The 25,153-nt window shown below is 47.3% G+C and overlaps 1 pseudogene across 1 annotated transcript in view; it reads left to right on the top strand.

Annotated features, from left to right (window-relative positions):
- Window positions 1-2,788: 2,788 nt before the first annotated feature.
- Window positions 2,789-25,153, top strand: part of LOC144152026 (uncharacterized) — a 41,080-nt pseudogene continuing 18,715 nt past the window's right edge. Inside the window, exons 1-3 of the transcript XR_013319032.1 lie at window positions 2,789-2,911; window positions 3,831-4,032; window positions 22,440-22,543. The product of XR_013319032.1 is annotated as an uncharacterized LOC144152026 (transcript). The remainder of the gene's footprint in view (window positions 2,912-3,830; window positions 4,033-22,439; window positions 22,544-25,153) is intronic.

Genomic DNA, 25,153 nt, shown 5'->3' with positions numbered 1-25,153 from the left:
GATAGCACGAAAATTGTTACGCGAGATTGTAAAATAGTAATATTAATTATTTTATTTAAGCCGTGAATAGTGAAAAATGCGATCGGCCATTCTCAGGTCAGACTACCCGAGAGAGAAATTCAGCAAGTGCACATTATTGGGCAGGACAGTGGCAATGACAATATTACTTATAATAAAATTTTGCAGAAGGCCGTTGTAATTACGCGGATTTTAATGTATAAAAAGTGTGCGGCTACTTCATAGCATTAGCCTACCCGATAACTTGTCATATTAAAAATTTATACGCTGGACATTTCAATTTAGTCGCATAATTTTTTCAAAAGTTTGGTTTCAGTGAGAAGAATGATTTTCGTGTTTTGTCATTTATAACCGCTATATTGAATTAACATGAGGTTGACTTCCATTGAAGCAGTAAGGAGGCGTCATGAGTCTACGTTGGCTTCACTGCGGGCGGCACAAACAGCCTTTGGGCCAGCCGAAGTTGGTCATCCACGCTGATGCCGGCCAGGGCTCTCCCAAAATGTGATAGTGGAAAGGTACATGTTTGGGGCAATGAAACCCGCCTACCAGTTTTATCGTTCTGGTTATTCGTAAAACTGGCCAAACGGCGAGTCTTGACTGTTGAAAGTTAGAGCCCGGTAAAGAAGGGAATGTTTTTACGGGTAGTACGTATACGTGCCATTGCTCTCTGGAGGTAGAGATTTGTGTGGGATAGCTAGCGCCTGACGACAGTCTGTAGTGTTGGGTGATGTCTGAGTGAGAGTTCAAGGTATGCATGCGCTCTTATCTACCACGCTGCTTCCGGCAGTCGTTCGGTATGTCAATTCTCGAGTGATGGCATCAGCCGCCTTGTTTCCACAGATGCCGTGATAGGCGGAGCCCAAAAAATCTTGATTGGTCTCCTCGGAGGCTGCTGTTGGATTATGCATAGTATTTGTTGTGGAGACATCCCTTAGCCAAATTCCAGGAATATCGACAGGTAATACCGGTAGCAATAATGACCTGGTAATAATGACCGGTGACAATGAAAGCCGATGGTGATGGTCATTTTCTCCGCTTCTGTATAGAATGAAACCGTACCCCTTGCGTTGGGTGGCGGCGTCGACTCAGGCCAATTTCAGAAACTTTCGGCCTCCGACGTAGCAAAAAAAAGGGGGATAATAGCCGGCCAGCGGAGGACTCTCAGGACTGTCTTAGCAGTTTTGGTTACTTTAACACATTTCTTTGTTTCCTTTAAGTTGTCAGTGCACATAAAGATGATGCTTTCTGAAAGGATGGAGTAATGCCACACTACGTGCGGTAATTACCCGTAAAGGTACGCACGACTAATTGGACACCAAGCGGTGCGAGTTACCTACTTCAGAAGAGCGAGAGAATCTTCCCTCTCGGCTCTCACCCACAAGCTCCCCTGTCTTATGAACCGATCTCTGGCTTCCGCTACTCTCTCTCTCTCCCCCCCCCTTCTTTCTCTCCTGAAAATTAGGTAGCCATCAGGGGTTTTCGCTAATAAAATTGGGCAACCGGGCGTGTTGTTACATAATTCAACCGCAGTTTTTGTCGTCCTCTGTCTGCCTTTGTCGTTTTGGCGCTGTTTTGCTCGTGTTCGCTAATATATTTACATAATATACCCCAAACAAAATTATGTTAATAATGAACGTGTTGATTGATTGATTGATTGATTGATTGATTGATTGATTGATTGATTGATTGATTAAGCCATTCATTGTTTGAATGACTGATTGCGGGATTTACCGCGCCAACGCTTCACAGGCGATTAGGCGTACCGTAGTGGAGGGCTACGGATTACTTTTCTAAGGCGTTGCGCTGCTGAGCCCGAGGTCGCGGGTTCGATTCCAGGCCGCGACGTTCGCGTTTCTGATGGAGGCAAAAAGCAAAAACGCCCGTGTGTACGAGATTTCGGTGCACGGTGAGGGTCCCCAGGAGGTCAAAATAATCCGGAGCCCTCCACTAGGGCGCGCCTCATCGCTTGCGTTGCATCGCCGCTATCAACATCAGAATCATCCGGATTTCTTTTTACTTCGTGGGGATCTTTAACGTGCGCCAAAACCTCGACCACACGGGTGTTTCTGGTTTTCGCGTGCGTCAGAATCAATGAAAACGTGGAAATTTGCATTTTCACAACCACTTCATGACAACCAATCGTTGGTTCACAAAAATCGCAAAAAAGGAGCACCCCACCGTTCTCCGATACTCTGGAATTAACCGCGTGAAACTAAGAATATTTTTGCTACTCCCACTAATATACCCCTTTACCTTTTCGATCAAGCAAGCGTGAATCGTATTGACGTCACTAAAATTGTCAGAACGATGCCTTCTAAAGAGAAATGAAACTATGGAGATGGTCGAGAACACAAGAAAGCAAAACATTGAACTAGGTAGCAGCCTCAGAGGTTTCCCAACATTTCGGCATTGAAACAAGGCGTCGTTATTCAAGTTTCTTTGCACATCAAGTTTGTTGCCGAAATGTTGGAAACACTGTGAGGCCGCTACATTGTACAAAATTTCCTCCTCCTCCTTAATTATACCTGCTGTAATAGGGCTAGGAAATGCGTTTTGCACGCGTTTAAGAATTTATAGAATGTCAAGTTGACTGCGTTATTACAGTTTATTTATAGTGCAAAATACGATGTTACATGTCCGCGGACCATTTTTTCATGCGGATTTCCTTATCTTTTTTTTTGCTTTTCTCTTTTCACCAGTTGCTACGTGCCTACACCTGCTTAAGTTCCGGCCTATTTTTTTGGCCAGTAAACAAACAAACGTAGAGATGAAGGCGACGATCAAGGACGGCGTTGTGTACTCGCCATACCCGAAGGTGGATATTCCGTCGTGTTCGATCTACACAGCCATGCGGAAGTTCCTCTCCGAGACACCTGATCAGCTCGCAGTGGTGAGAGTCGGACAAAAAACCGAAGCTTTAGCATTTTCTTGTGGTTTTCGAATGTAGTCACCGCAATTTGCCACACAGCAAAAGCAACTTTTCAATTGGTGCTAGCAAAGCACAATTAGGCAAGGCGTTGCCAGTAAAGACAACAGGTTGTCGCAGATCTAGCGTTTTAAAAGGTCCCAAAACGAAGCTCCGTGTACCAAAGCATAAGAGAAAGGTATGGAAATCTAGCCCCTACCTACTGTCCGCTGTTACTAAACCGAGAAGCTTCTGACACAGCACCCAGCTAAGAATGCCTTACCAAAAAGGAATGAATCATTTGACATAGTAGAGACGCCGGTGACAAAAAAAAAAAACACGCAAGTGCTGAGACACTAGACTTCGGACAACAGACGCGTGTTCATAAGAAGGCGATTTACTTTGAAATTGAAGGGTTGTGTTGTACCAGCAGCGACGCATGGAGGAAAAGTGCCTGCCCTTTTTACGACAGCTATACTTTACACACGTCTCAAAAGAGACGCCTGCCATTCGCTTTTGCAGTCGAAAATTGTACCAGTGGAAACAGTTCGTGGTTGTTATGAGATTGTCTGTAAATGCTGACACGCCTGAAAAACTGTTTCATACCAGCAAATGCAGTTTCGCATGCCGAACAAAAAAAATTACACAGCGGTACGTACGAGACGTGCGAGTAACAGAAACGCCGGATAGTAAGCTATCCTTCTGTAACCTCCATGATGAAGGACCTCTGCTCACATGTGCCAGATCACAACACTAGTAAATAATCTGACATCATAAGGGCAGGCGGGGAACATGTTCCTTACGGGTACGCATTCCCCACAAAAAATGAAAGAGAAAATCCCAGAGTGTATTCTGTGAACGACAAACTACAGTTTTTGCTTTTTATTTCTGTGGTTTGTGGCAGGTGGACGACACCACACGGCTAACAAAAGGACAGTTCCTGTCACGCATGAGGCGTTTTGCCGCGGGATTTCAGGCTCATGGTGTGGGGCCTGGAGACTGTGTCTGCGTTCACCTGGAGAACAGCGTGGACAACGTGGCGGCTCTTTTTAGTTTGACCTTTACGGGGGCCTCTGTGCTTCTTTCGAATCCCCTTCTCAATGAAGGTGAGAGAGAAAATGTTTAGCTCCCCGTGCTAAGCGTAGCGTTGTTTTTGAATATACTTGTGTAGACTCCACATGACACCATCAGTGCACTTCGGCCACGAAGTTCTCGTAGCTGACGTGGAGGCATATTTCAGAAGTGCTGAAAAGATATATTAAAGCAAAACATTACTTCTTTCGTCCAGAGGTTAAATAGTCACATGTAAAATGTAACGACACGATAACGTAAATTTGGTGCCAAAATGGAATGACCTATGAATGCTTCACCGTGGACGCCTGAGTTCACCTTCTGACCGGAAACACACCCCCTGCGACACACCCTTCCAAGCACGACGGGTGATTCGTCGGGCCCGCTTTTGGCACTGCGCACAACGCGTCGTTTTCAGAAGTTGTACTCAACCATGAGCGGCGGCCGCGGTGGTTGCGGTGGACCAGCTGATAGGCAGCCGACCACCCGCGAAGCATCACACGCATGCGACGCTAGGTCGTCTCGGTCTACGTGATTCGTCTTGCACCACATTCGCCGTGAAAGAGGAACGTTGCGTTCGCCGTGAATGAAAGCGAGGTCGGGCCTCCTTCTGTGAGCGTTGCACGGGACCGAAGGGTTTTAAATGCAGAGCATTTCTTTAACTCACGATGTTATGAGTCCGTAACTCGGCGTCCGCAGCCAGCCAGCACGTGCGCCCCTCCCCCGCTCCCCCTCGCTCTCAACAACAGGTGCGGGCGCGCATGCGCGTGCTCCGGCGATGAAAGAGGCGTTGCAGCAGCAGGTGCTACCTCCTCTCCCTCTACTGCGCGCGCTACGAATATACTCGTTGCCCGAGCGAACGATCCGCGGCCCGACGTTGACGTTTGGCCGCGGCTTCTCGTGCACGAAGTTCGGCGTCGGCAGCGCGCTTCAGACGCTTGCGTTCGGCGTCTGCAGCGCGCCGTCTCGCCGCCTTGTCTTGTGCCGCCGTCGATGAAGAGGATGGCACGTTGTCTTGAACTGGTACTACAACACTGACGTTGGCTCGCGTCGCAGTACTGGTTGAAGGTGTTGCTTCCATCGCATATGAACTTCGACGATGGCGCACTGCCCTCCCGAGAGGGATAATGAGAAAGAAAAGAAAATAAAGAAAAGAATAACAATAAAAATACAACCGATTGCCCCGCAGAGAGGGTGGGGTGCAAACGATGGCAATTAATAACACGTTACGTACTTACGTCCCTCGTATCTATCTCGCTCTCTCTCTCTCTCGTCTCGCAACCCAACTACCCAACCCCTACGACAACAACAACTACAACTACCACCGCCAACTACCACAACCTACGCCACGTGACCACCCCCAATGCTCTGCATGCATTTACTCGTGTCCCTCACGCGGGGGCATGCGACGGAAGTTTTTTAGCCATGGTCGGCAATACAGCTACATCGAAGGTTCTCCAAGTGAAACCAAGACTCAACGGGACCACACCGAGTATAAGGTGGTCTCATTATACCTTATAAGGTATCTTATCACCTTATAAGATTACCTAGTAGAAAGGTATCTTATAAGATTATTTAAGGTATTCTGAGCTAAGCCGCAGCCATGTTTTCTAATTTAGTTGTGACGGAAATAAAAGAAATGTGGGTGTCATTACTCACTATCGTCAACTGGAAATGGTTATTATGGCGAGATTTTCTGCTTAATACCGATTAAATACATTTTCACAGTCGGGAGAGACGAACAAAATTCTATTTTATTTCAACAGGGGCATGAATGTTTAGACAGCCCTCTAATAAATGATTTCTCAAATCAACTAGCATTCAGGAATGTACGTGGCCATTATGTATGTTGTAAACCTAAAATAACACAGTTCCAATCTGTCTTCGATAAATAAGTTTGTACGCTGCAATATCGATATCCTGCTGCGTCGGTCGTTTGAGGAGCACTTTGATATATCCCAGTAAATGTACAGATGTGTTAGTTCTTATGGCTGCACTTTTACCGGAAAATATCCACAGTAGAGTTAACTTTTTAATAAAGTGGCGGAATTGGTCGAGACGAATCATTTACAGTGGAATCTTGATAATACGACTTTCAAGGGACCGCGAGAAAGCGTCGTATGACCGGGGTGTCGTACGACCGGGTTTCAGGTAAATACCGGCGTAATAGACGGTCTTACGCGACAGGTTGGCTAAGAACTTAAACTGCTCTTCTCGTGTGATTTGCAAATCTTTAGCTGAAATCACAAATTTAAAAAAAGGCACTCCTATACTGTGCTCCACTCCCATTCATGGCGTCCAGCTAGCCTGCCAGCCAAGCACCGCGCGCTATGCGACACCTGTGACGTCTGGCGCTATTTATAAGCCCGCCAGTCCCGCTCCTTGCGCGCGCGAGATGAGGCCGACATGGTCAAGCAAATTGAGAGGGGAAAAAATCCTCCGCCGCATGCCCCCCCGCGAAGGACACGAGTAAATGCAGAGCATTGGGGTCGTTTACGGGGCATAGGGTTGGTGGTGGTGGTGGTGGTAGTTGCTGGTGGGTTGTTGGTGGTGGTAGTTGGGTTTGAGAGAGAGAGAGAGAGAGAGAGAGAGGAGAGAGACGTAAGTAGGTAACGTCAACTTGTAATTTATTGCCATCACTTGCACCCCTCCCCCCCCCCTCAATCGGACGCTGCTAGCACACCGCTGAGTCGCCAAAGCACGCCGCTGACGACGTAGTTTGACTGAGTCAAGGATATAAGGCGCGTTCGTAGCCTTTGATTCTGTGTCGTCTTGTGGCGCAGTGGGTAGAGCACCATGTACCTCGCGTTCCGCCCGCAGGGTCGTGGGATGAAAACCAGGCGCCAGTAACTGTTATTTCTTTTTTTAAGTGCGAATGCTCTTCTTAAGCGACCCTGAACCTGCGTCCACCGGTGATGTCCGCATAGCATACCAGTGAAGATCGTTTCCCCGAAGTCCGGTGTCGATCAGGAACCCAATCGCCCGGGCTTCGGTTGATTTGGCAGGAGGCTGGCTGGGCGATGGTGTTGAAGTTCTTGGAGGTGGCGGTCGAATTGACGAACTCGAGGCGTTGAAGTTGACTTAGTGAAACGGAAGTTTATGTACAGCTATTTACAGTACGAAAACTGGGTACAGGAATAATAAAAGAAAAACTGCAAACTTCAGCTAGACGCTAGCTCCGAGTGCGCACAAATCACTCGAGCTCCTCAACTTCGTCTAACTCTTCCTATTCTCGGAGCGTACACAAACCGCTCGAGAAACGACGGCCGAGACTCTGTCTCGCCGCAAGATCCGTCTAGTTGCCTGGTGCGGCGCTGCACCCTGAACCTCCGACGCGATCTTAACCTCGACTAGGGGGCTCCTAAATCCCATCCTAGCGTTAACGGTCGAGACTCCTTGTCTCGCCGGGAACTGCCAGCTCAGCGCTCAGACGAGAACCCTTTCCAACGGCCAAGTTCAGCCTTTTAAAACCTCGAGATCACCCTCTCTCGGGAACGCCCCTGTAGCGTTCGTACACGCGTATGGGAGTGCCCGAATTCACGTAGACAGCTGTCACTCAGCACGTCACGGAATATTCAATGAGGCGCCGCTATCTCAGGTCAACGGCACGCTCGTAGACGAGCAAGTTCGGGCGACCCCGCGGGGGGGGGGGGGGGGGGGAAGCGGGAAAGACGGCGACCGTGCGTCATGCTGACCAGGGCACGACGATAGAGACACGCCGGTAATCCCAGCGGGTCCGGCAGGCGTTCCTGGAATCCGGCGCCGCAGTCTGCCTTCTCAATGGGGGATTATCCTTGAGGAATGCGGAGGGCCAGGCAATCCGTCTCCCGCGCACGCCGCGACGAATTAGCGGTGGTTGCAGCGCAGTGTCGGCAGTGCTATGTCGCCAGACAGAGCGGTGCGTTCTCACGCGCAGCCCGGGCACCTGGCCGCTAAACTCATAAGTGGACCTTACAATACCCACGTGGGGGATTGGCCAGGAATCTCCTCGTCTTCCTTGGCAACGGGGGGAGATGGGCGTGCGCTGCCTGGCCGCTGACATGGCACATACCCACGTGGGGGATTGGCCAGGAATCGGGCGTGAGAAGGGCTAATGCAAAGGAGTACTGACACGAAATTTCAAAGCTGAGATCCGCTCTAGCAATCAAGTACAACGACAACACAAATAGGTGTCTGTGAATAAATGCATCTTTCTTTCTTTGTAGTTGTGTGTGTGTGTGTGATCTCTCTTTCGCGAACATTACGGAACCGCGCAAATTCAACTCGTGCATTCGCACTTTCACATTCTTCCCCTCGGGGAAATGCGGGGAATTTTCTTTTTATAGTGTAGGGGGAGGCTGGCTGCTGCGGACGCCGACGCACGGGTTACATCGTGAGTTATACAAATGCTCTGCATTTAAAAGCGAGTGAGAAACGGCCAAGGCCAAGCGAAACGAATGATAGTACGAGGCAGCTATGAAAAAACGGCATTGCCGTAGGTGATCGGACGCCCTTTGAACGGTCCCGTGCCGTCGCTATTTGGTAAAAATGCTCCACACATTGCGGTTTTTGTGTCCCAGAATACCCAGCAACGCCAAATAGATATGGTGATTCAAAATTTGCGAGTAAACCGTGTAGCGATGAAAATTATAGCGTGGTCTTACTACACTGAATTGCAGCGGCTGCCATGGAGTGGTCCAAAATGGCGGTGCGAACGGGTGCGTGTCCCCACCCTTGCGGCGGACGCGCGTGAATTGAGGCTGTCTAGCGATAAAAAAAAGCGCAGTGACAACGCGGCTTTGAAAAGCGCTGATAAGCAGAGAGCAGAGATATCGGTGAGCTTCAATTTCACGGTCCGCCTGCCACTTCGACTTCTCACGGTTGGCGCGTTGGCGTACTGCTGCCGCGTGGGGCCGTCTAAGCTTAACTCCAGCTCACGAGTTCCCGCCTGCTTGCTTGCGTCCGTTCAGCAAGTGGTCTCACCTTCGCAAGAACCTTTGTTTGCACATCAAGCAGCATCAAACAGGGGTTAGGAATAAAGAAGGCCAGGCCGAGGCGGCGAAGCGGTGTGGGAAAAACGCAGGTTTGTCCGCGCCAGGGTCTGTCGTATGGAGTGGACCGCGTGCCCCCCAGCGTCATATCATCATGGTTTTCAATGCATTGTTTTTAGGGGAGTTTGCCGGGACCACGGTGATCCGTCGTAAGAAGCGAGTCGTCGTAATTCCGGGGGAGGTAACATCGGTGTTCCACTGTGTTTTTTTTATAAGTCTGCTACCTTTGACCTGTATAACAAACCTGTTACAATATTCAAGATCAGCACCATTTCATGCAAAGCATTCGCAACAGAAAACAGTACAAAACAAGTCAGAACCGGTTATTACATAAAATTGACTGTTTTATTCAATTTAAAAAGGCAAGATAACCACAACTAGAAAACTGAAACGCATGGTCATCGGGCTAAGAATCAGAAATATATGTGTGTGTGTATATATATATATATATATAGTATAAGTAAAGAGTCGGATACACAGCAAGAACAATAACAAACAATGTTTACTTACGTAGCGGCAACGGGACTTGCCTTCATCAGAGTAAAGTTACATGATTTTGATGTCGAAAACATTTTGAACACATTTCTTATATAAGTTTGCATAAAACTGTGAGAAAGAGCGGAAAATGTTTCGGAAATGGGGAGTGTGCATACAGTCAGGCTACGCCTATGTTACAACATCAACAAACAAACAAGAAAAATAAAAAAGGGGGGGGGGGGAGCGAGAGAGAGAAAAAGGGGTCGTGTTAACAATGCAGCGTTCAAGGTTGCACCATGACGGGTCAACGTATGCCGCGCGGGCTGTAAGTTCAGACAATGGGGGAAACTGAACAACCGCGGTTTGAAAAGAAAGGGAAGAGTATACAGTAAGGTATTCAGTGACTGCGGAGACTAGTTCAGGGAAGCGAAGATGGGTGTGCCCCCCGCGGGTCAAGAGAATAGATAAGGGGCACAAAAGACCATTTCACAGAAGCTAGCAATTGAACAGGAAATAGGTAGGGTCACAAAAGGTTAAACATGAATAGATCACAAAGAGTTAAACATTCTTAAGTGGTGGTGGGAACGAGGCCTCCCTCCCCAGGACAAATGGCATTGTTGACCCGCATTAGGCTAACAAAGCTGCTGTATTAGGAGAGTTTCTGCGAATTCTGATGGCAAACTCGAGGGTAGGAATAATGAACATAGTTATAAAAATTATGAAGCCGCTAATTTTAATCGAGGGATAAGCACGTTAGTTTTCCGTAACTTTCATTAATTCCAAGCGTGGCTGACCCAAACTTATAAATGAGATAAGATTCCCGAACCTCGCGGTCGTGGCGCGTTTTGAAGGCGGATTCTAAAATCGTTGCTTTAAGATGTTCAAATGCATGCCCGGGACTGTTCACATGTCTTGACAGGGGCAAATAAGGGCAGCTTTTTGCATGAGAGCGGTGATTATTGAACTGTATTCGGAAGGGCGTTTAAGTTTCAGCACTCTGCTTCATGCAACAGCGCTGCAATCCTCTGGGCTGGCGTGACTTCGCATGCACAGCCGACCCAGTTGCAGCCCCGGCTATATTGCCAAATGACAGCGACTTTCCACCACTGCCTCCAATTCTATCCAGTGTAAGGACCCCGGAGCAGTGTCGTGCCAGCAGCCCACCGCCACCGCCCCCCAGATCCACCACAACCACGGCGCCCCGGGCGAGCGCCAGCGCCCCAACCCCGAAGTCTACGGACGAGCGTCGCGCCAGCGACATGCCAACCACTACTGGCAAACCTGCAGCGGCCACAACGCCCCGAGGGAACGCTCGCGGCTACACTAAGAAGCTCCCTGACCGGCGCCGCACCAACAGCATGCCACGCCCAACTCCGCATCTTCAGCGACCGCCGGACCTTCCCGGGTCCAAAATCCAGCCCTCCGTGCCACATGCCCTTACAACCTTCGAAAGAATCGGCATAGCAGCAACTGACTACAACACAAAAAAACAGGTAACGCGGCCTCCTTCCCCGTTTCAAGACAGTTTTTAGAGCTAAGAAAAATCACCAAAAAGCGCATACGTTCCGAATTGCACGTTTCCGCTCTTGCACAGTACTTGACTGCCGCGGTCGCTCCCAGGGGTCTTAGGATTAGAATAAAACCTGCTACTACCAAACTCTCCCCGTCCAACATGAATAAGTGGAAACAGGTACTCGATAAAGCATCCTTACAATTAACTGAAATAATCCTCAATCACTACGAAACTACGGCCTATTCTCTCCGAAAGAAAGAGGAACTACTTAGTCAGGAACTAAGCAAAAGAGAGTTGAACCTTTTAAGCAACTACGAATCTAAGACGGCCTCCGCCATATCCCGAACAAAAGACCGAAAGTTTAACCGAGATAAGATTTCTAACACTGGCCACATGCGTAAGAACCTAACAAGCTCCGGCACTAGTAACTGCCCCAACTCTGACAATACGGCCCATAATGTCACTACGACTGTAATAAATGCTTCGACTACTGCACCCCAAACAGTTCAGTTAAATCCCTGTACTAATATTTTTCCCTCGCCTGCCGTCACAAAAGAAAACCTTACCGGGAATGTAATGAACCTTTCAAGTATAACCCTCTCCCCAGCTCAGATGAACGTCTTGTCAAAGGGCCTAAACGTTTGCCCGGCTACTGGTGGTTTTGATGAATTTCAACTTTTTAAGGACTTAGATAACTTCGCCAGAAACATGAGACTACGAGAATACTTCTACGATCACCCCGCGACGGAAGAATCCCGCAGAACCCTACCTAGCTATAAGCACTGGACCCCTCCCACACAGCGTGATAGTTGCCTCGACATGTACATCAAAGCTGTCCAACGCGATGTGCGAAAAGCTTACCAAACACAAATTTCTTTCCACCACAACATGACTACCAACGAAAAGAAAGCCCTAGAGGAACTCGCAAGCTGTCCCGACATAATTATTAAACCTGCCTACAAAGGAGGCGCAATCGTAATCCTTGACAAAACCGACTATATTAACGAGGCCAATAAGCAACTATCAGTATCGACGTTCTATAAAGCACTACCCAATGATCCCACTCAAGATTATAAGCAAATTGTCAAAGATAAACTTGCTAAGCTTGTTAAAAATAAAACAATAAATGAAACCACGGCTAGTTCCCTGATCCCCTTAAGCCCAGTAGCCGGTAAATTCTATCTTCTCCCAAAGATTCACAAGGTGAACAACCCAGGGCGCCCCATTGTTTCTGGCATTGGCACTGTTACCGAAAACCTCTCGCGCTATGTGGATAATCTCATTTGCGACATTCCGCCCAGCTTCCCTCCTTCATTAAGGATACCAATGACTTTCTCTCAGACATCTCAAAAATTGAAATTCCTGATAACTGCCTTCTAGTCACCCTTGATGTTGCGTTACTGTATACTAACATCCCCCATGAAGATGGCATCGCCGCTGTATCCCTTGCGTATGAGCAGTCATCGTGCGACAAACCTATAGATTCTTCTGCTCTCCAAACATTCCTTAGGCTTATTCTTGAACTTAACAATTTTGAGTTCGACGGAGTTCATTACGTGCAAGTCAGCGGAACGTCAATGGGAACTCGAATCGGACCTAACTACGCTAATATCTTTATGGCTCACCTCGAATCAAACTTTCTTGACACCCAAAATTTAAAGCCAATGTACTATAAAAGGTATATTGATGACATATTCATGATCTGGCAACACGGTGAGGCGGAGCTCCTCACCATCATTGAGGCATTTAACCTAGCCCATCCTAGTATTTCCCTTGCTCATTCCTATTCGGAACACAGTGTAAACTTTCTGGACGTCACCGTTACTACCTTCGAAGGTCGGCTTCAAACTAAACTGTATAGAAAACCGACAGACACGCGGCAGTATTTGCACTTCCGAAGCAGCCATGTCAGACACTGCAAGACAGCAATACCTTACAGCCAAGCCCACCGATTTAGGAGAATTTGCTCAAACCAAGCCGACTTTGACTCAAACTGTCGAGAACTCAAGACCGCCCTCCTGAATAAAAAATACCCGGAAAAAGTTATCGACGACGCTATTGTGCCAGCCAACCAATTAGACCGTAACGAAATCTGTAAGAAAAAAGCCCCGAACGGGAACCCGCAAACTAACTTAGTTTTAACCCACTCATCCTCCGCTCCAAGAGTGTCAACCGTGCTAAAAAAACATCACAATATCCTAATGCAAAGTGACCGCTTAAAAAGCATATTCCCCGAACCACCACGCGTTGTCTACCGGCGTAATAAGAATTTAGGTGACTTTCTTACTAACTCTCGTATCAACCGACCGGCAACTACTGGCTGCATGCCCTGCAATAAACCCCGATGTAAAGTATGCCCACACATGACCACTACACAGCGCGCCACCAGCACGGCTTCAGACTACTACGTAAATATAAAAGGTAACTTTAACTGTGACTCCGCTAATGTCGTATATCTTCTAGAGTGCACTGTTCGTAGGCAACAATATATCGGCCAAACTGAAACGCCCTTCCGAATACGGTTCAATAATCACCGCTCTCATGCAAAAAGCTGCCCTTATTTGCCCCTGTCAAGACATGTGAACAGTCCCGGGCATGCATTTGAACATCTTAAAGCAACGATTTTAGAATCCGCCTTCAAAACGCGCCACGACCGCGAGGTTCGGGAATCTTATCTCATTTATAAGTTTGGGTCAGCCACGCTTGGAATTAATGAAAGTTACGGAAAACTAACGTGCTTATCCCTCGATTAAAATTAGCGGCTTCATAATTTTTATAACTATGTTCATTATTCCTACCCTCGAGTTTGCCATCAGAATTCGCAGAAACTCTCCTAATACAGCAGCTTTGTTAGCCTAATGCGGCTCAACAATGCCATTTGTCCTGGGGAGGGAGGCCTCGTTCCCACCACCACTTAAGAATGTTTAACTCTTTGTGATCTATTCATGTTTAACCTTTTGTGACCCTACTTATTTCCTGTTCAATTGCTAGCTTCTGTGAAATGCTCTTTTGTGCCCCCTATCTATTCTCTTGACCCGCGGGGGGCACACCCATCTTCGCTTCCCCGAACTAGTCTCCGCAGTCACTGAATACCTTACTGTATACTCTTCCCTTTCTTTTCAAACCGCGGTTGTCCAGTTTCCCCCATTGTCTGAACTTGCAGCCCGCGCGGCTTACGTTGAACCGTCATGGTGCAACCTTGAACGCTGCATTGTTAACACGACCCCTTTTTCTCTCTCTCGCTCCCCCCCCCCCCCCTTTTTATTTTTCTTGTTTGTTTGTTGATGTTGTAACATAGGCGTAGCCTGACTGTATGCACACTCCCCATTTCCGAAACATTTTCCGCTCTTTCTCACAGTTTTATGCAAACCTATATAAGAAATGTGTTCAAAATGTTTGCGACATCAAAATTATATAACTTTACTCTGATGAAGGCAAGTCCCGTTGCCGCTACGTAAGTAAACATTGTTTGTTATTGTTCTTGCTGTGTATCCGACTCTTTACTTATACTATTGCTGCGCGCTTTGTGAGTTTATCTTTCTCTAGATTTATATATATATATATATATATATATATATATATATATATATATATATATATATATATATATATATATATATATATATATATATATATATATATATATATATATATATATATATATATATATATATATATATATATATATATATATATATATATATATATAAATATATATGTGTGTGTGAGTGTGTGTGTGTGTGTGTGTGTGTGTGTGTGTGAAAACAAAAATAAGGACTGAAATTCAAAAATAAAAATTATGCATTCTGGAGCAGGCACAGATATTCTGGAAACGCATCTAGAAGCTATAAAAGTCACAACGTGTCTAGCGCGCCAGGTGTCTTTGAATCATCACTCGCTTGATGTGGCTTTGTTGCCTCGCACTTCTGAACGCGTGTGAACACAAACACTTCCGCGAACAATGGTCCCATGGGCCATCAGTAAAATTATAAATTTTCCTTACACTGCCAAATCTCCTGGCACACAACAAAATGCCCTTTAACAAGCCACCGAGAGACATCCTTGCATATCCATGGCCTCGAGGCCTAACGTAGGCCCCCAGTCAGTCAGCACTCCTGGTCTTCCGCTTGCGCATTCGTGGGTGACCTCAGGTTTCTACACCCGACATTGTACCAATAATCGATTTCACAGCCATCCCTAAAGTGCACACCCTTCATACACTCGGATTCAATACATCAAGATGGCTCTGGCAGCGCAGTCCTTCCCCAGCTAAAATCCACTGTCACCCAATTCACACATCCCATCAAACGTATCACAGTTCAACGCCAACGTTTCCTTAAGCACTTTAAATCAGTCTCATCACATATACATCGCCCTGAAAGCTAAAAAAACGAGAGTCATAAACATGGTATTTTTGAAAACCGTACAACATAGGGCTTCGCGTCACCGTTAAAAGTCTTTTCTGTCGCTTACTTAGACTAAATCCATTACTCCTTACACTATCTCTGGTAAGCTCAACGCAACAGCCAACTCCTCTGACTCCTCCTCACCACCAATGGCCGGCACGTCCTCCAGACCGTCAGTTACCCGAGCCCACTTGCTTCCCTATCCCTCTAATGCATTCCGTCTTGAATGCGCTCTCACGTTACTGTATCTAAAATCCCTAACAATATTATATGCCGCCAGGAGACGGCAACGATGATGCGTGCGTGAGAAAGGCACAGGGTTGTGTGGCACGAGCGCGCTTCACGCATGTAACACTGGCCACTGCTCTATCCGACGCCCGAGCTGTGTTTTTACCTCTTGAGTTTTAATAAATCGTCGGCAGCCATCCGCGGCTGTGCAGACGCACCAAATCGCGACGAGGAAGACTGCGTACTCACCGATACTTCACCGGCAGTTCACAGACGCCGAGAAACGGAACGACATGGTGACGTGTAACTTTGGTCGGCTACCCGAATTCAGTGCCAGCTCCGGCTCCTGTATATCCTCGTATAGAAGACTTCAATTTCTCTTCGCAGCTAAAGACATCAAGGACACTTCGAAGAAACGCACTCACCTGCTAACACTGTGCGGGGAACACACACGACATCGTCTGCACCGTCGTTCAACCCAAGCACCCCAGCGAAGTGGACTACGATGACATCGTTGAGGAGCTCAAGGCTAACTTTGATTCGCAACCTTCTCAAATCTTGCGGTACCAAACGCACAAGGAAACGGTCAGTGATTACGTGGCGGAGTTCAAGAAACTAGCAGCGGATTGTAATTTTGGCACCAGCACAGATACGGAAGTGAATCCGTCAATGCTACCACTAGTCATGATGCTGCGTAATCGTTGTGTCTGTGGTCGTCGGAACACGCAGGTCCAACAACGGATATTTGCAGACAAGGACATGACGTTCAAGAAAGCTTTTGACTTTGCACTTCGAGCTGAAAACGCCATTGGAGACCACAAAAAACGTAAAGGCAGAATTGAAAGATATTTACAAAGCCAGTACAATCAAGCACCTGCTCTACAGGAAGGACAGGTCGCTGCAGTAGCTAAGTCGAAAAGAAAAACCAAGGATGTCGGCGTTGTGACGCATAACATATTTCGAATATTTGAAAGTCCAGACACCTTCCTGCAACTTCTTGAAGATACGGGGGCACATCGAAAAAGCCTGTATCGAAAAGACGAAAGAGGCAAAAATTACGAGGAATACGAGTATCGAATATCCATGTGAAGGAATTTCGACAGCAACCTCAGCTGAGGACATGACTCCTCAAGGTTCGCGGAACATGGGTCTTTATGAGCTCAACAACAAAATGGGCACGCCGAGCGCCCAGCAGGTCATGATGCAGCTACGGGTACATGGCAAATCATTGAATTTCGAAGTCGACTCTGGTGCAGCCTGAATTGTTATCAGTAAGGCAACGTTCAGAGCCACGTGGACGAGAGACGGACAACATTTTCCTAGGCACATGGTCAGACTCGCCTCTTCAAGTGCTCGGCTGAGCAAAGGTGGAAGTAACGCACAAAGACAAGACATAGACATTACCACTTGCGGTAATCAAGAAATCGGGATGTAACCTTTTCGGACGAAACTGGTTTTCTCATTTGGGAATAGAGATACCTGGAGTCGACAAGATGATTGAAGAACCGGTGTGACGGTACTCTCAAAGCTAGTCAATACAGAAGAGCCCACCAACAGCTCCGATTCCCACGTGGGACGGTACCCAGACACCATGGCGCACACTGCATGTTGACTTCGCAGGACCACTATTCGGGCGCACATACTTGGTCCTTGTGGTCACGTACACCAACTGGGTGGAAGTCCGTCACATTACCAAGGCAACATCCGCAGTTGTCTTTAACGTACTCCGGAGCTTCTTCGCTGCATTCGACATTCCACGAAACGTCGTCTCGGACAACAGAAAATACTTTCTTTCAAGCGATATAAAGCAGTTCTATGCATCGAATGGCATGCCAGCCATGCCGTCACCAGCGTATCACCCTGTAACAAACGGGCAAGCAGAAGGATACTTGCCCGAACTGAAGAGAGCGCTCGTAGTGGATAAACACTGCTCCATACAGTGCCGACTTGCAGGGTTCCTGTATCGGCAGCAAACGACCGTGCACACAGCTACAGGAATGAAACATTAGAGAGTGATCCTTGGCCGCGGACTCTTATGTCCCCTCGATCTGTTCAAGCGACAGAGAGAAACCCACACCTCTGATCACCAGCCGACACCTAAACAACCACGTCGTTTCGCAGGAAAAAGGATCTCATCCGACAGTTCTTGAGAAAGCCCGATTGAATTGAAGGCGAACTTCGGCGCCGCGTCGGACGACGATCCCGGCTGGTAAAAAGCGCCCTAGGAAAGTAATGATGGTTTGATTTTATTAGCGCAAGGCCGACACGGGCAAAGAGCCCGTGTCGGCCTTGCTCGTAGTTTTCGTAGGAAAGTAGGAAAACTTCGCCGTCATCTCAACCCCACATCAGGAAAGCGAGCCAGAGGAGAATGCCAACGGACTGTAGCACAGAAAACGTTTTCGCTGACACAACGCAAGAGACGCCCTCGAATGCTGCTGTTCCACTGCTACCGGACTCGCTGTATACTCCAGATGTTTCCCGCAACCATCCACCTCGACGTCTCAAGCAGCGACTACCCGGCAACTGCGACCCCCCGAGGATAAGCGGCGTCCAGACCGCTATCGAGGCTTTGTTTTAAGTTGTTCCCTCTTAGGGGGGAAGAATTGATATGTCGTCAGACGACGACAATGATGATGTGCGCGCGAGAAAGCCACTGGGTTGTGTGACACAAGCGCGTCATACGCGTCTATCGCTGCTCACTGCTCTATCCGACGCCAGAGTTATGTTCCTACTTCTTGAGTTTTAATAAATCGTCCGCAGCCATCCACGGCTGTGCAGACGCTACACAATATGTACACGCAATGCAACCAAAGTAGAAAATCATTTCGCGTTAAACCTATTCTATCCAAGTTCCACTTTCACGCGATACTCGCTATATCGTTGCCGCGCCATACCCGTCAAAGCAGGTTCATGCTCCAGCAGTTGCCAACGCGGAAGGCACATTTCTCAACTCCCTCACGCCTCTTTGCACATTAACCACCACTGCCTAAGAATATTCTGTAGCCCTCGTCCCACCGCAGAAGCCGAATACAATTATTAGATATTTCAAGCACGAAAGCCGTAATCTGTTACGTGGCCGCATCTAACCTCCCCCTTTACGCATAATGACGCTAATCAACCCGATCCGTGGCCTCTACATCATGTGTAGGCCAGGCCACTCGTTCCTCGACGGAAATGAGACGGCTCACGCCGCTACCCCCGCCCTCCCACACCCGGCATTTCTGTCAATGTCAGATCCCAAGGACAAGCCTCTTCCTCCTTCCACTTTTCCATCATGTGGCGTTTACAAATCAACCCCTTGGGTGGTCTACGCTACGCAAAGACTTTGTATGTCTATGTCTTTACATTGTTTACATGTCTGTACGTCCGTATTGTTGTCTGTATTCTTGTGTCTACACCATTGTTGTGGTGTCTATACCATTGTTTTGACCTTCCCCTTATGTAACACCCCGCAAGGGCTCCCTGAGGGAAACCTCAACGTTGACGATACTGCACAACTCAGCGGTTCTGCACGTAAAGTGAAAGTTTGTGGTACACTTTTATTGTACAGTTTATTGTTGTTTTTGTTTGTTGGCCAATGTCAGGCCCATCGCTGTTGTTCCTGCTGAAATTGTATGAATGCCCACCTGTTATGGTCTCACCCGAGACTGGCAGAATTGAAAATAAATAAATAAATAAATAACAACGCACCCATCCTCCCCTATATTTCTGGTACCCATTACCCTCACCTGTCACTTCTGCCCCTCTCTTAAGACTACCTACCACATGGTGTGGACCCGTCAAAACACCCCATGGCTCACCTCCAATCCACACCCTTTCCCCGAGAAGTGGGAGGGCCTGCTCACAAGTTCCCATCACCCTGACCGGATCTTTCTAGTCACCCGAGCCAACGCCGAAGGGTGCCTCTACTGAGGCGAACCCACCCTACGGAGGGTCGGCTCAACGACTGCCGTTTTTTCTCTCTCTTTTGCTTTTGATATTGGTGGTATAAATAGTCTGAACGCCGTCACGTAAAGCTCATAGTGCCTTACACCCATTCAAGCACCGGCAAAACATCCCAGAGTGCTCATATATTCCAATGTTACATAGCGGACACTGTCAGATTACAGAAGCGTCGCCCTGGGTCGAATTGGTTGGTTGGTTCCAAAAAAAATGGCTCGCCTTCACTCAGGGAGATTGGCCAGGAAATGGGCGCTAACTGAGAGAAGAGGAAAAACTGGAATTTGGATTAAAAGAAGTAAAGTGAATAAATACAGGAAAAAGGTGAGTATAAACGGGAATAAAAAGATAATAAGTAAACTGCCAGAAAATGAGGTGCGGTAGCAGATGGAGCTCCCCAACTACAGAATCAACACAAATGAATAAGGAAAGGATAGGCCGAAGGAAAATCGTGGGAAGTACCTAAGAAAATTAAAGAAAGAAGATTCGGAAGAGAAGGAGAGGCAGTGAGCGGGAAGGCAGGGGATACAGGCGCAGACATTTTTTTAAGAGCAGCCCGCCATCTTGAATTAGCGGCTAGCACAGTAGACGGCGTGATTCAAAGATGAGTGAATGCACAGCGCGGCAAAGATCCCCGCGGCAAAAAGCCAGTACTGTAGCCCCAAATGATAATATTAGAGGAACAGTGATTGGGCGGGCCAATTGATTAAATTTGTTAGACGAATTTTATTCTCTGTTTTTTCCTCGTCGTTGAGGGGTCTTGTTCTGTGAGAAAATCAGCATAAAAGGCGCATCAGGACGCATGTCGAATGTCCGGGGAAAGCGTCTCAATAAATAGCCGCTGCGCGGTGATATAGGATGTAAATTCCCAGCATTTAACCAATAAAATGAACTGCGGCCGTAGATTAAGCATCCGTCAAAAGTCCCCAACAATGTCTTCAAAATATACCCTAAGGCCTTTCATGATATTAATAGTTCTCGTGAAATTATCCATCGTATAAAAAAATATATGTTAATCTCCACCAATCGAGTAGCAGTAGGACTGTAGGAAGTTCCACGTTTTAATGTCACTGCCTAAGCCGACCTTGAATGCACTTGTTTTATGATGGAACAACGCACATGGCTCGCCTTCTTTGTGTGATCGGCTAATCTTTATGATGCGTTTTTAGTGACATTTTGGTGCAACCCCTCATTTGCATAACAACACGTTTGCATGAACTTCACGCTTAACATCGCGGCTTACCAGGGTTAATGATAGCAAATGCTTCGGAACAGGGTACGATCTACATGAATATACACAGATGAAAAGTTTGTTTTTTTTGTTTTTTTTGTGTCGTTTTTACATATGCATAACAAGGTTAGGCAAGTTGCGCACGTCATTTGTTCGTTCTCCATAGTGTGCTTGAGCAAAAGGATTGTGAGTTATTTTCATCTACGTGGGTTGAATAAAGCTAAAAACGGCATTGATCAATATTCGGTAACACTATCGTAAAATGTAGCGAAATGCTTGTAGGGGGAGGAAGCACCGGTAAAATATAGCCAGCAAGACAGGACTCAGCAGAACGGCGTGTTGCGGTAGTTGGTGAATTTGCGTGCCAAAACGTCCAAAAAGCGCAACACTGAAAACGGGACACAAACGAAAGGACCACAGGACGAGCGCTGCTAGCTACATGTTCTTCGTGTTTCCTCATTAAACCTGACTTGGGAGTAACGCTCGTCCTGTGATTCTTTAGTTTGTGTCCCATTTTCAGTGTTTCGCGTTTTGAAGGTTTCCACATTCAAATTCACCAACTAGCCCTACTCCCCAGTCTTCAGCAACATGTTTCCAGTGCAGTGGCTCCTTTTTCCTTGGCTATATGCACTTCGAGCTTCCTGATTAAACTTCAGTTGAAGATGCGCTCGTCCCGTTGTTCTGTCGTTCGTGTCCCGTTTTCATTGTTGCGGTTTTCAAAGGTTTCGACATTCAAGACGGGTTTGGTGTCTGACTGGGGCTCCATTCATTGAATCCACCCCCAAGAAATTTGTAACTAATACAAATGTGGCAAAACTCGTTTTGACCACCAACCAACTTATTCGTCACATGTTCTTTCCACCTTTTAGCAGGCTGACACATTAATTTCTCAGCCTTTTTCTTAGTAATCAGGCAACCCTCCTTCTATTTTCTATGGTTATTGTCGCGGCTGAGATATGAGGACATTGCTCCTACGGTACCCATTAGCGGGGAGCGCATTAAATACCCTGTAAAAAAGAGCGCCGTGCGTAGGACAAGCGATGGCAACGCGAAGCAGACAAAAGGGCAAGGCATACAATCGTGCACTGTAGTGATTTAAGCGCAAACTGGTCCCGTGAACGAAAGAGCGTGTTGAGGTTGTGGTCGAGCAACACGAAGCCATGATGTCTTTCAGCACGTGACTCGTCACGAGCGGAGGGACACGCGCTAGTGTAGGTGAAGAAATCTGCACTAGCTCATGGGGTCATATTGGCACTCCAGAGGTATGAAGACACAGCCGCTACGCTACAACGCACCAACCACAAGCACCATTTTCCCATCTTGATATCCCTGATCTGCCGCAGTTGGCATTGTCTCACCGCCGTATAGGGCATGGTGATGCTTCGTTATTTCCCCCACCCCAAAATAGGCCGGTGCCTAAGAGCCCCGCCAGGACCCGGTTACTGGCTCTAATCGCGCCTACCGGGTATCCTTGATTCGACGCCTCTGGCAAGAACCTGTAAATAACCGAAGGTACCTGAACGGAGGTCTCGTCTCTCACGCAAAAGCGATTGCACTGTCTCAGTTGCTTCAACATAACTGTTTTCGTTCTCTGACGTAAACTTTCCTATTTTGGCAGGTGAACTTCTGTTTCAAGTCGAGGACAGTTGTGCAACGCACATCCTGACCACTGCAAAGAATGCCAACAAAGCACTTGCTGTCCATAACAAGAAAAATTTTCAGGTATGATAATTCCAACCATTTAAACTAATGCGGTGACATCAACTTTTAGTTCCTGCCTTCCCGTAATAGGGACGTGGTGCACAGCGCGGTAATAGAAACGCGGTGCATTGCGCGATGCCACGGCCTCGTTCGTCAAAAAGGAACTATAGTCCTCACGTGGAGGAGAATGCGCGGCAAGTAACGCTGGCGCTTACGGTGGGCTAACCTGGTTCGCTGGAGGTCGAAGCTGAGACCCGGAGCTGTCTACGCGTAATTTCTCGCGAATTTCTACCTGAAACAGGGGGAACTACTAGATTTCTTGGACAATCTTCGCTTCGTCCGAGTGTCGTCTCTTGACGATTCTTTTAAAATATTCAGGTTAAGAACAGCGCTTGGTATTGTATTGGGGACAGGATTGGGGACAAATCCTTAAGAAGGATGCGGACAACAATAGCGTGCCGTTTTTGTGTACCACCGGGGCAATGCAGCGCTTTGGTGCGAAATGCAATCAAGTACAATGGCAGCAGCCTCTAGACGTCCGCAGACGTCTTCGAAGGGGTCAAGGGGACAGGGAGTGGGCATCACCTTTCATCACTATGTATTTGCGGCCCAAACAGCGCCATAGCTACTCCTCAGCTAGCCTGATTCCTTCCACTTTGGGTTTTGCTGAACGGATTAGGTTAGAGCAAAGTTATATGAACTTGTCGCTTTTTTGGGAAAACTGGGTTCGTGTGAACGCTTGCATCAAACTTCTCCCAAAAAACCCTTGTAATCACGACGGTCTCCTGAGAATGATGTTTTCTTCATCTTGGGAGAGTGACCTAGGAATGGCAGACTGTTTAGGGGATGCGCTAGCAATTCGCGGTTTAGCAGTCTTGCTCACAACCGCGTTCAACAGACTGATGAAGGTTGACGAGGACGATTGGCCGGCGAGGTGTGTGGCGGCACGAGTTTGTCCGATGTTGTTTTTGTACTCTAAGTTCTTGTGATATTTTTACCTTGGCACCAGAGGTCGTATCTCCGTGTGCTTCTCCTTTATTTGATCGACGGAGCCAGAAAATCTCTGTTGGGGGGCAGCGGTATCCAGAAGTAGAGCGTCGCGTCCTACGCTTATGGTCGTTGTGACAGAGCGCGAGCATCTACGAAGTGGTCGCTCGTGCTGCTTGGCGGGAATCACTGGGGGCCTTATCGGCTTTTTCAATTTGCATTTCTGCAACATGTTTCCGTAGTATGCATCAATCAACGCTGACGCAATGGTAATAAAATAAACAAACTGCGTACTTTTCGTGGTACCCTCGAAGTCTGGCGAAAAGAGTCCCGAGTCTGCATTTTTCACAAAATAAATAATAACTTCGCTCTACAACTGAATGCAGTTCCTCTTCCTACCGTCGGTTCATCGCGTCGCCTCTTGAACTTGTCAAGCTTACAGCGCTTGCAAAAACAACTAACACGTTTAACGAGTCATTGTTGCCTACAGACTTTGAACATTGAAATAAACTGCTCAAAACCCCTTTTCGTTCAACAATTTATTCTCCGATCAAATAACTTGTGGTTAGATTTGTATAACTGTTGCAGTTAATTTCATGCGTATCCATTTCCTCCAGCTGTTACTTTACTGTGAACTTGGGCAAAATTTATGGCTCCAGAATCGACAACCGGCGTCGTTGAAAGTTGTTCTAGCCCCACCCTTTCTGTTATACCCACTGGAGATCTCTAGCAGGCGAAAAATTCTTAAGACACCGAACATCAATGGTGTTTTGAAGCTGCATTATATAAGCCATGGTTGCTGTATTGGTTAAAGTTTACGTTCAGGCAGTGCTTCAGTTTACGTTCAGGGAGCCACGTAATAGTTAGGCCACATTGCCTGGATACAAAGACGATACATAACGCCAGAACAAAACCGATAACGAGAAGCCTTTTAGATGTGGCATCTGGACTTAAGCTGACCAGTCAGGCCTAGTGCACTATTGTCCTTGCACGAAGCAATTATTCCTTGATATCCGTCACTCACTGACGCACTCACTCACTCGCTGACTCACTGACGCACTCACTAACTCACTCACTTCCTCACTCGCTCACTCTCCGACTCACTTACCGACTCACTCACAGACTCACTCAATCCCTCACTCACACATTCACTCACTCACTCACTCACACCGGTTACACAAAAAGAACTACTACAATCATGTTTCTTTGAATATCTAATAACTAACATTGTGGTTATAATTTTTTTCCGCGCTTGTTTCCAGTTTCACTGGTCTACCATGAGGCGGAACATGACAGCGACGAACGACCCTGAGTTGCCGTTTCTTTTATGCGTAATTAAAGGTTTAGCGCTACTGAGTTCATGGCTGCGTCTTCCGCTACAAACTTCGCTTGAAATTTTGAATGTTTTCGTAACCCTGGATGGTGTTTCTAACACAGGCGATTCAAGCGATATTGACTTGCGTAACATAGATGCAGCCGCATTGTGATTTCAACATCTCCCAGTACGTGATACACTGAAGAGTCATTCTGGGGAACATGACAGTTCACGGCTTTACCTCTTCTCTATGGTTTGTGAGTTTTAGAGACAATTGAATAACACCGATGGTGTTTACCGAACGTAGCATGGCTCTAGAAAAAATACAA

This window comes from Haemaphysalis longicornis, unplaced genomic scaffold, assembly GCF_048455015.1.
Source record: "Haemaphysalis longicornis isolate Haplotype H1 unplaced genomic scaffold, Haemaphysalis longicornis Haplotype H1 scaffold_9, whole genome shotgun sequence".
In the NCBI taxonomy this organism is placed as follows: domain Eukaryota; kingdom Metazoa; phylum Arthropoda; class Arachnida; order Ixodida; family Ixodidae; genus Haemaphysalis; species Haemaphysalis longicornis.
This window is presented reverse-complemented; position numbering and strand designations above follow the sequence as displayed.